The sequence below is a fragment of the Anser anser genome, assembly GCF_964211835.1.
Source record: "Anser anser genome assembly, chromosome: 10".
Taxonomy (NCBI): Eukaryota; Metazoa; Chordata; class Aves; order Anseriformes; family Anatidae; genus Anser; species Anser anser.
Genome location: NC_139730.1, coordinates 13,723,714 through 13,735,203, shown reverse-complemented (window position 1 = coordinate 13,735,203; position 11,490 = coordinate 13,723,714). Strand labels below are relative to the sequence as shown.

General features: G+C 41.3%; 1 long non-coding RNA gene across 2 annotated transcripts in view; it reads left to right on the top strand.

The window, feature by feature from the left end:
* The first annotated feature begins 33 nt into the window (after positions 1 to 33).
* LOC310905111 overlaps positions 34 to 11,490 on the top strand; it is a 105,813-nt gene continuing 94,356 nt past the window's right edge. For both annotated transcript variants that reach the window (XR_014588789.1, XR_014588790.1), the window contains exon 1: positions 34 to 941. This is a non-coding gene — a long non-coding RNA (uncharacterized lncRNA). The remainder of the gene's footprint in view (positions 942 to 11,490) is intronic.

Here is an 11,490-nt window from a genome sequence, read left to right as displayed (position 1 = left end):
GTGAAGCCGTGACCACAGGGGCGGAAAGGTGCCTCAGGCGAGAACTTTGGTCAACTTTCTCCGTCCCTTCTCTCATGAGATGGACGCGGTTTGCCAGCCCCATTAGCAGCTTAGACTGAAGTGGCCCTTGGAAATCCCCTGTACTAATAATAACGACTTCTTTCAGTGGATGTTTAGATCACGAGGAAAAAAAAAAAAAAGGCGCTCAACGATTGCCCTGGTCAGCCGTATGATGACAGGGCTCCGTGCCTTCAGGAGACTGAAGGACAGTTTCAGGGACTACCTAGAAATCTCAGTCAGTTGAGCTAAAACTAAACGTTTCAGGAATTACAGCTGCACCCTGAGTGCTGCTTAACCTCTCAGAACAGTGGTGAGAGCGCTGGGATGCAAAAGCTGAGGTATGTCCCCACAGGAGAAGCAGCCTGAGAGACATCTCTTCTTAAATGACCACTGTAAGGATCTCACTGGCTGGGTTATCTCGCTAACTATCCCGCTACCAACAATGTGTGTAAAGGTGAAGCATGAAGTGTTTTCCTGTGAGGAATTCTCTGTGCACATTGATGGATTTTAAGATAAACTTGAACCTCTGCTACTGGCTGTCAGTGACTATGTTATTTGTGCACCAAGACATGACAGGCCTAGAGGAGATCAAATGTATAAATGAAGAATGTCATGCATTTTACAAACAGGACATTTGTCTAGCAGGAAGAAGTAAAGCTTCCAGTGAAGCAAGAGAATATGACTTTTTGTCCCACAAGTGAACAAACACTGAGGAAGGTGCAAACCTGGGTAATTTTTAGAACATTTTTGACTCATCTAAAGAGAGTGGGCTTTCCCTGTGAAGAATGAAGGAAACGTTAAGAAATGACAAGAAAACATGCACAGTTTCCACAAGATGCACTTCTCTGAGACTGCACCAGCGCTCAGGGAGCTAGGTCAAGGTAACATCTATCTAATATTTGCTGCTCTTTTTACTTATAACTTTATCTTTAGCACAATCAGGATAGAACTGCTCATTATCAAGGCCTTGTTTGGTATCTCACTAGTCAACCCAAACACCTTCTCGCCCATTACTTTTGGCATCATGATATTTTCTCGATCTTTCTTTTATTGCATTTCTCCTCTTTGTAACCCTCCACTTGTCACAGAAATACCTGTCATCCCTCAGCTGTTCTCCCCAGGCTTGGTGAGCTCATTGAATAGCTTTGCCTTGTTCCTTTTGTGGCAGATTTGCTTCACAGGTGGAAAAGAAATTACCCATGTTACTGAGGGCCTTAACATTTTAGGGATCAGTTTTGTAAATGGAGACAAGTAATAACCAGTTACATTGCACTGTTCTGTTCCCATGGTAGCAAAGTTAGTTTTTTTCCTCTTACAATTATGGGAAGTTATATCCAGAACCAGTTCCTCGATACCATGGAGATAGTAAGTCTTTTTTCAGGCTTCTTTTCAATTCCTTATATGCTCTTGGATGAAACTTCCCAATCTTGCAAGCCTTATCAGAGCATTTTCTGTCTCTACAAATTAATTTATGTACACAGAAGGTTTGCTCAAAATTTGTTGCACTATTAATATAGTTTTGCAATGAATTTGTGTCATTTATAGTGTGTTTATGTCTTGTAATTTCTGTTTTTTATTGTGCCGTTTGAGCTCTCGAGTACCACCAGCCAGACTGGCCGCAGGCGCACCGCTCAGGGCACTTACGGCCAGCCACCTTTTGTGAGGCCATAGGGTGACAGGGACTCTGTGGTCACATCACAAGGGGCTCAGGGTGCCCCTGATGGCAGCACTGACAGAGGTCACCTGACCATTGTGAGACAATGCTGACGTGAGATGGCTGTTCCACGCTGACAGGAGCCATGTCTGCCAGGCTGGGGTTCAGGCCAGGAGGTCAGCCTGCGGCTTGGGAACTGCCCCTCAGAGCTGGGGATGTCCTTGATGTGCAGCTGGACACCCGAGCATTGGAGACATCCTGAAGAGACCATGGAAACAACGAGTATTAAACACAAAATATGTAACAATAACCTGAAGGGATGTCTGAAATTGCTCAAGTGTTTTATCGGCCTCGCATCACGAGAAGACTCAGCTCTATCCCCAAAATCCAGGCTGAAGGTGGGATTGTTCAGCCTAGAGAAGAGGAGGCTCAGAGGCGACCTTATCGCGCTCTACAGGTACCTGAAAGGAGGCTGTAGCGAGGTGGGGGTTGGTCTATTCTCCCACGTGCCTGGTGACAGGACGAGGGGGAATGGGCTAAAGTTGCACCAGGGGAGATTTAGGTTGGATATTAGGAAGAACTTCTTTGCCAAAAGGGTTGTTAGGCATTGTAATAGGCTGCCCAGGGAAGTGGTGGAGTCACCATCCCTGGAGGTTTTCAAAAGACATTTAGAGCTTAGTGATATGGTTTAGTGGAGGAGGACTTGTTAGTGTTAGGTCAGAGGTTGGACTAGATGATCTTGGAGGTCTCTTCCAACCTAGATGAGTCTGTGATTCTGTTTATATATTACAATTCAGTGTCATATGGTATTTTAAAAGCACATATAGGATATATCATCGAAAATGCCATGAAGAGTTGGTGGAAAAAAAAAAGACTAGTCTGACAGAAGAAAAATTCACAGGATTAATGATGATATTTAAAAACTCAAAGATTTTAGTACAACAATGCTGTTACAAAGTTTCAGTGTTGAAAGTTTAAATGGAACAGCCTGCTCTGATGTTCTGTATTAATTTTCTCAACAGCGCATATTTTGTGACAGATTAATAGGACTTGCTGTTCAGCAAACACATTTCAGTTACTTTTTTTGTGGCTAGTTTGAAGAACTGCTAAAAAGGATGTAAGGGAGGACTGGGACTTCATGCGTTCTGGGAACTGGGGAAAAGTGCTGTTATGTGAGGCCCTGATGGGGTTGTCATTTTATGTATGTGAGGAACAAAAGGGGCTTGTGGGGAGGATGGAAAAGAGCGGGAATGGAGAGACTGCGGTCAGTTTTTGAGGGATTGTGTGAGCTGGACTCACGTTACCTGGGATGGCAACATCAAACACCAAGAAAAAGATAAGTGTCAGGTGTACCTCTAAGCATGTCACCTGTAGAAAAGTAAGTATAATGGTGCCTGGCATTCTTTGCAGTACTGTCCCACTGCTCATGTGCGTAGAAAGATAGCTGATTGTGACTGCCAGTGTGGGGGCTTTGCCAGGGCTTTTGTCAAACTCATGTGCAGTGAAATACTCCTGGTTCTTTGGAGAACCCATTCAAAACTTCTGTGTCTCACCGTTCTCTGTAACTTCAAATCCAAAGACTGCCTTTGGTATGTGCCTGTGCTGCATCTCGTACTAAGCAGGGCATGCCAATCAAGTGACATATTGGGAAAGATGGGACCAGTAGTAGGATGCCATCAGAAATTTGCCCTCCTCCCTACATGGGAATGTAGTCAGGACATAATAGCTCTTTGCCTGCACAGGTAGAGGAGGAGAGACAGCTTGCTGAACTGAGCATAGACATTGCAGTTCCCAGGAGGGCAGGGAGCAAGGCGTGTTGGAGGCAGGTTGTAATAAGTGGTTTGAAAACAGGCTGTAATTTCAAGAGCTAGCTTGATTGAATTGGACTGAACTGTCTCCTGCACAGCCCTGATACTTAGATCTCCACCTTTCTTGTGGACAGCTAGCTTGACTGCTGAGGTGTGCTTTTATTTTTAACACAGTTTAAGCCTCTCTGAAATTTTTCAAAGACTGTTTACCAAGCATTTCACAACATTTGGCTTGTAACTATCATCATAGCAATATTTTCAGAAATGTGTACATGGATGTAAGGATATCCTGCACTTCCACTTCTTTTGAGGGAATGAGAGGATCAAAGACTAAGGGCAAGAGTGGCTCAGTTCTCAACTACAGAATGCACGTATACTAGCAAGGCATTTACCACACAGTTTGTGAAACTCACAGAGACCCAGTCTGACTGAGCTCTAGCATTTAATAAGACACCATTGCAGCAGCAAAGACTGCACAGGTTGGCTGCGTGGCTGGTTAAGGTAAGTGCCATGAGAAGTTGTTTTGCAGACCAGCAGCAGACTTGGAATTGCAGACAAATGTGCAGGCACATATGACTATGATCTAGTTTGCCCTTAAGTATAATTATGCCTGATTCAACTCTCCATTTTTTATATAAGCACCAAGAGTCAAATTCTGTGGGTATGGTGCACTTTGCATTTATGCAATTGAGTCTAGACTGTTACAGATCACTGACCTAGACAAGTCTGCATACAATACCACAGCAGTGATTAATTTGCAGGCATGCATTAGAAAAGTAAAACCGTTTTCTTTCTTTTGGGACAAACAAGGTAGTAAATGTAATAGAAATAAGTTAACTCAGTTTGAATGAATTAGGTGGTATAGAAGAATCTCATTATTTTTATCAGCTTCTGAGGAGATAATTAGAAGCTTCTTCAATACTTTGAAGTGTGTAAGAACATGGAAAGATCCATGAAAATTGAAAGATGCATAGTAAAAATGCCTGATTATCTGATAAACATTTCCCTGATGTGTATTTTTAGTTGTTATTTGGAATAACAGTTACCTAAAGAGAACATCCATTGGTCACAGGTATTGTAAACCATTGAGTAGAGGAGGGAGCTGGGACTGTCAGTGTTAAGTAGAGAGGACAGCAATGCTGAAATTCAGTCTTTCACGTGTTCTGGAGCAGAAGAGATCTCTTACCTATCTGATTTCGTAGACACCAGGAACGCCAGTCACAACTTACAATCCATTAATTGCCCTTCACTGGTAGTAAATGATCTCACTGGAGTCAATGCATGTATTTTGTCACTTTTGGATGGACTTGCACATTGTGAGCTTTCAGGCAATGATCAAATGTTGGAAGAAAGGTGCATTTTATTGCCCCAGAAGAATGTAGAAGGAACCATCTCTCATGGTTCACTCATCACTCATGACTAAGGGAAAAAAAAATTGAGATGAATTTATCATCTTCTTTTTATATGATCTCTGTCATCTGAATTAACCTACATAAAATACAGTTTTCAGTAATGCAGACATATATACACACATATAGAGTGCATTTAAATACAATTTTCATTAATTAATTATGTAAAAGTATGCTCTTGTTCAAATACACCGGATGGCATGCAAAATGTTTATGTGCTGTAATTTAATTTGTTCTAACACACAGTTTTTGCCAGTCATTGTGGTGTCATGGTAAGTGTTGGCATGGTGAAGGGAGACTTTTTGTATTTGAGCAGCAGGAAATCAGAATGTAAAGATAAAAGCCTGACGTTAGACAGAATCTGAAACAATTCTGCATATGGATCCAAAAACCTGGTACAATAGTTCAGAAAGCAAGATACAAAAAAATAATAATAATTAAATCCTTTTAGAAACATGTCACTGCTATTGGCATCTTACCCAGGTACATGAACGTTGATTTTATTAAGAAGTAGGTGTGGGTTGGCCTCAAAGTGCACCCAGATGCTGGAGAGCAACTGAATCTGTGTAGTTGATCCATTTCATGCTCTGAAAAAAGGGAGAAATCCTGGCACTGTCCATTCTGCTCTTTGGAGTCGTTAACACTGAACTACAGATAGCTCCTTCTCACTCCCCCACCCTTACATTTTCTGTGCGAGCTCTGTGCCAGCTCCAATCAGTTCACTTTTCAGGATCTACATCCTGGAAAATGGCTTCAGTGTAACATTACTTTGCCTTTGGCAGCAGAGGCTGTTACCACAGCTCTTCTGTCTCCGCACCTGCAGGCATATGCTCCCTTCCCCGTGCTGCCCTCCTCCCTTTCCAGCTGGGCCAATGCAACTAATTTGAAGAGAGGGTGATGCTTTTTTACTCACAAACAGTTCTCCACTGCTGAAGAAGTGACTGGGGGATGTGAACTTCTTAAATCAAGGAGAGGTTTGTGTTGTCAAGGGAGGTTTGTGAAACCTCAGACCACAGTTTGATGAGATTTCCCTTTCTGCAGCAGTGCTGGCTTTAGCAGCCTTCTGTTGGTTTCTCCCTTTTCTTTAACTCTTCTTCACATAGCAGTAACAAATGTACCAGCATAAATATTTATGTAACCATGGAGACCAAGAGGAAGGAACAGATTATGGTAAAAAAATAACTTGGTAAGAAAAATTGTATTTTTAACCTGGATTGCTCCCCAGTCTGTTCAGTGGATGTACCTACCCAGCTGTGAGGGCTGTGCACACACAGAAATGACCAGCAGGCAAGTGTGGGGTGTGTAACTGCTTTTACCACCAACGCTACTGAGACTTCACTCTCCAAGAACTTGAGACTCCTGGAACATGTCTCACCTTACCTAATATTCTCCAGATTCTGTCTCATCTGGGCTGGAAATGTAAGCCCCAGGTTGCTGCTGTAACCAATAGAAAGTGAAAGGTTGGCTCATCCCATCCTGAGATGAAATGGATCACATCCTGGAGGGACCTCTCTCTGTCTATACCTTTTCCCTTCTACGGTATCCAGTTCAAGGCAATTCACAAGTCACCCTAGCTATTTAAGTTTGTGTTTTACCCACTAAGACAGCATTTCACAAAGGAAACAGGAGATTTTAAGGCCAATGTAAAGATAAGACAGTAAGTCAGTGACAGGCAGAAAGACAAATCAAATAAATAGGCTTCCTTTACACTTTGGCCTGTATAAGCACTGCCTGGGCAAATCAACCAACAGGCATGGCCCTGTTTCCCCATAAGGGGACGGGTAAGCCTTCATCTTGGGTATGGGGTGGCATGCCTGGGGGACTTGGGGGATACGCAGCACACAGCCCTCAGGTGCCTCCATAAGGTGTTGTGGGGCCTTGCTGCCTAAGACACTGAGCACCATTGCTGGAATTCATTACATAATCTGCATCTGAAGTGGTTTTGCAGAAAATATCATTAAAATATTGCATCCTTTTAACTGGTGTTGCTCTATCTTATTGTTTGAAAAATTGATTAATCTCGGGAAAAAAAAACAAAACAACACCTCCCTAAAAACAAGCTACAATTCCAAACCAGTTTGCTGGGCTGTCTTTACAACACAGCCCTACCAAACTGTTCTGTTGGTGCCATCTGTAGCTGAGAAGAGCTGCTCCAAGATTTAGCGTCTGTGTTTGTACACACACCTTTTAACAAAGATCTTTGCAGTTTATTAATGGGTAACCCTATTGTACTGAGAAGAATGAGAATGTTGCATTTAAAACATAACTTCATGGATGGAAAACCTTACCTGGATTTACTTTGCAGTGCTAGAGAATTTATGTAACCTCTCCTGATTTTCTCTGAATTTTTGGAGGTTGGTGGTTTACCTCATCAGTGTATTACAAGTCTTGAGTTGATATCTATGAGGCCTAGAGCTTCTGGAAGGAAGAGCTCCTACTGTAATTGTTGGGCTGCCTCCTATGGGTATTCTGCCTACCCTGTTATGAACAGTGAGGATGTTATCTTCATGGTTGTCATTGGGTGGCTTGGAGCAGGCGCTCAGCATAATCCTGCCAGGTGTTAAGTGCTGTGACATAGCTGTAGAGGGGTGTTTGAATATATCCGTACATTCAGCTGTGGTTCCAGTAGAGTGAAAGATCAGGAAAAAAAAAACACTTGGTACATTCCAAAAGGGCAGGATAATTAGAGGGACAGTAACTTGTAAACATCGGTTACAAAACCAATGTTTACTTCTGCACTCTGTAAATGTCTCTATTCCCTTCTAAGCTTAGTCCTCCTCAACTGTTTAAATTAAAGTATGGTCAATTGAACGTTTTCCTTACCAGTTGCAGTTTGCTGAGTCATACTCCAAAATCAGCCCTCTGTGTAATTCTAGCAAGCCAGCTGTGGCACATTATCCAGAAGGAGCAACAAAACAAACTGGTATCGAGTAGGTGAATTCAACAAAAAAAAAAAAAAAAAAAAGAAAACGTTAAGCTTTGTGTAGTACTGTAGGCCAGTTTTTCAGGGAAATAATTGATGTCATCCAATATTATGTGTATCTTAGTGCTCACTTAATGATGACCTAATATTTCAAACAAAATACAACTTCTGTAATGAGATACCTCATTTCTGCCAGGATGTTATTAAGATACCTGCTACAGTGATCTAATGAGATTGACCTTCATTTCATAACAAATTGCTCTTCTCCAGAAACTATTTTTAATGGCCTTCATGATTTATGCAAAAGGACCTATAGCGATAGCCTTAATTTGGGGGAATAAATGATTCAAATAATTATAAATTTTATGAAAATGACAAGTTACTTTAAAGTGCTACTAAATTTTTACCGTGTTATGCACCAGTTGAGGACGAAATTGTGAAAATCTCATATGGCTTTGTTCTCTCTGCAAAGAGCAAAATAAATGAGTTTAGCTCATAACGGGTAGAAGAAAAAAAACACCTAATTGCTAACACTGACTATTTTAGCAGCTCGCAGGCTTTCACCTTCAGGCTATTTTACTCCCTGGAGTGCCATTTGCTGCCATCTACTGGTTATTTCTCAACATTTCAAGGAGACGGTCAAATCTGTGCTCTAATGTATTTCAGCTCTCCTGATAGTCAAAGCTGCAGTGCAAGTGATTTCTGATACCTGTTGTAATGAGAGCAACCGTGCTCTAAAGGGTGATGAAGGGGAAAACGAGGAATCTGTATTCTGAATATTTGTGCTGATTGTCTTAAAATTATTGATTAGTTGAAGCAGGACGGTTAAAGCATTTCAGAGGGAAAATGCTTAGAAGATGGATACACTTGGTGTTTTATTAATAATAGATAAGAATGCTTTGCTCTTCTGTAGTTATTTTAATCCCAAAAGCCGAAGTACCGTACTAGCATTATTTAATCCTCACCACATCCTTGGAAGATTTCTTTTATTACATGGTAGCAATTTTATGGACTAATGTCTTGTACCCACTGTGAAGCAGAAGATTGTCAGGCTTCATTTTTCATATATGTGGCTGTAACTATCATGCTTGTAAATACCCCTTCAAAAATGCCAACACCAGGACTGTTCTGAATAAACAGCGCTACCCAAAACATAATTGGAGGTGAAAAGACTAAGATACAAGTTAAACTTTAAAGGAAAGGCTTCACAAAAGTAAAAAGAACAAAATATTTCCTCAAAGGCCATATATGTTACCATGTAAAGACAAAGAACTTTCAGGTCTGTATGTATGGCATCATTTGTTGACTTCTGTACCAGCAGGATCCCAAAGGAGGGATTTATGTACCTTGCCACGTTGTGAGTCAGTCAATATTCCCCAGCAGACTTTCTCCTTACGTTCTCATTGCCAGGCACAACTTCCTCACCAACACAGAGATACACCACCATTCCTTTTTCCAGACTTTGGCTTCTGTCATTGTTATTTGTGAAGATGAACAGGATTTGTTTGGGCTTGTGGCCTCTTTCTCATGTCTTAACGGTACAGGCATGCTTTCCTCTTAGCGTCTGACAAAGCCTCCACAGGCAGAGCTCCCTATTTACTGTTCCAACCTTGACAGTCACAAGACAAGCACATAGATCGTTATCTGGCACCCAGCTTTTCTTGGCTGTCCCTGCCCTCTTCCTGCCTGGCTAAGACAGCAGTTCAGTCTGTGTCTTTCAGTGTTGCTACCCACTTCTGTTCCATTCTGTCATCTACTTTATTTTGCAGCCATCCCCTGTAAAGCCACATTCACTTTGCTGCAGAACAAATACAGGGGAGATCTGTGTAGTTATGCAGATGGCCACTTTGCTGTAGGGTACGGGTGCTGTAGGATGCAGTTGTTAGTGTTTACATCCACAAAACCAATGAATTGGGTGATCCATTTGTAAGCATCATCCTCCAGTGCCTTAACTGTGGATACACAAATTTTGAGCAGTCTTGTCACAGAAACTGTTAGACTACAAAAGGTTTTCATTTTCCTGTAAATAAAGAACAAGTAAAAAGATATGGAGCTTAACTCTCCAGTGTGTTACTCAGTAGTACCATTGATTCCAGTAAAGTTCGATTTCATCTTAAACCCAATGTAATTGACTGGTATATCAGGTTTTTAACTCAGAAATCCTCTATATCCCACACATCTCAGGCAATCACTGCAGCTGCTATGGATCTCTATCACTTACATATATTTCCATACCATAAAAGAAAATACATTTCTGTTGCTTCAGCCAGAAAGTACTTTTTCTGTAGAACAGCCTATGGACTTAGAGAAAACATTGCATGTCTATGTCTAGTTACAACATATAAGGTTCTTCCTCTAGTAGTAATCACACAAATGCTGCAGGGATGAAATCCTGTTACTAAGTCTCCTTCCTTTCTTTTTCTTTCTCTTTCTTCATGTAGCAGCTGTCTTAATTCATTAGAGAACAGTTTCTTATAATTTGTCACAGTGTAATGAGCTAGTTACAAAATCAATCAGTATTCCAGGTGAGAAATAGTAGGGTGCCAGCAGTTTATCTGATGACCCGTTCTGATGAAGCAGACAGGTGTATATATTTTAGCAGAACATGAAGGATGAGGTTAGAGATCACACATTTGCTGATGATACTGTATTGTATAAAATCTCCCTCCTACAGAGTCCACATCCCTTTGCTTTCTGATGAAACAATGTAGTATGGCATACATGTCAAATTTTGTGGCTGTGAAGCCTGTGAGGATATTTTTGGAAAGGTAGAGAACTTGCTGAATGTTAAAGTATAGCTTTGTACTGAGATTTTATTCAATAAAGGGTGAACACAATTGTAAATACAGAAGCCAGTAGCTCTGTAAGCCACTGAGGAAATCTGCATTTCAGCATTTGAAAGCCCATATTTTCATCTTTTGTTGTTTTAATCCCTTTGGGAACCTCTCTGTAGTGAATGACATGGCATATATTAATGTAGGCTTTTAAAATATATTTATACATAAGCAATAGGGAGAATGTGCTATACAACCGTTATTGTTGATTTGTGGTTAAAAAGAAAAAAAGTAACAATAAAACCCAGCGAAAACAGAGGCAAAAAACTGGGTTAGGAAATTCCTAACACAGCCCCTTTGAAATGTACTTAGAAGGAAAGTCCTGACTGTGCTGGATGTGTCCAGTAAACCTTCCTTCTCTTATTTTCTTGGCATTTGGACTACTAATGCTGCCAATAACCTGAGTGGTACAAAGGGACAGGAATCCTGTTACTCTTTTCTCAAGGGTAACAAGTCTTTCCTTTTACCCACACCTATGGAAAGTGACAGGTCAGTGTGAGGAGAGACGCATTTTACTTACCCTATAAGAAAAGCAGTGTCAGGCTGGTCCGGTTGTTTCTCACTCTTTCCAATTCTGAACAACCAGAACGTGGAGAAAAGGCAGTATTGATACAGGACATCTGAAGCTTTCTGTTCACAGCAATCACCTTGCTCACTGCCGAACCTTTGGTGCGAGGGAGCCCTTTGCTCATCTCAGTTTGGACAGCTTTGCCAGGGATCTGCAGCCTTTTATTACAATCTCCTAATTGCAGAGGTTTTATAGTTAAGTAATTTAACTGTCTAGGGGTTCCTAGGCTCATTA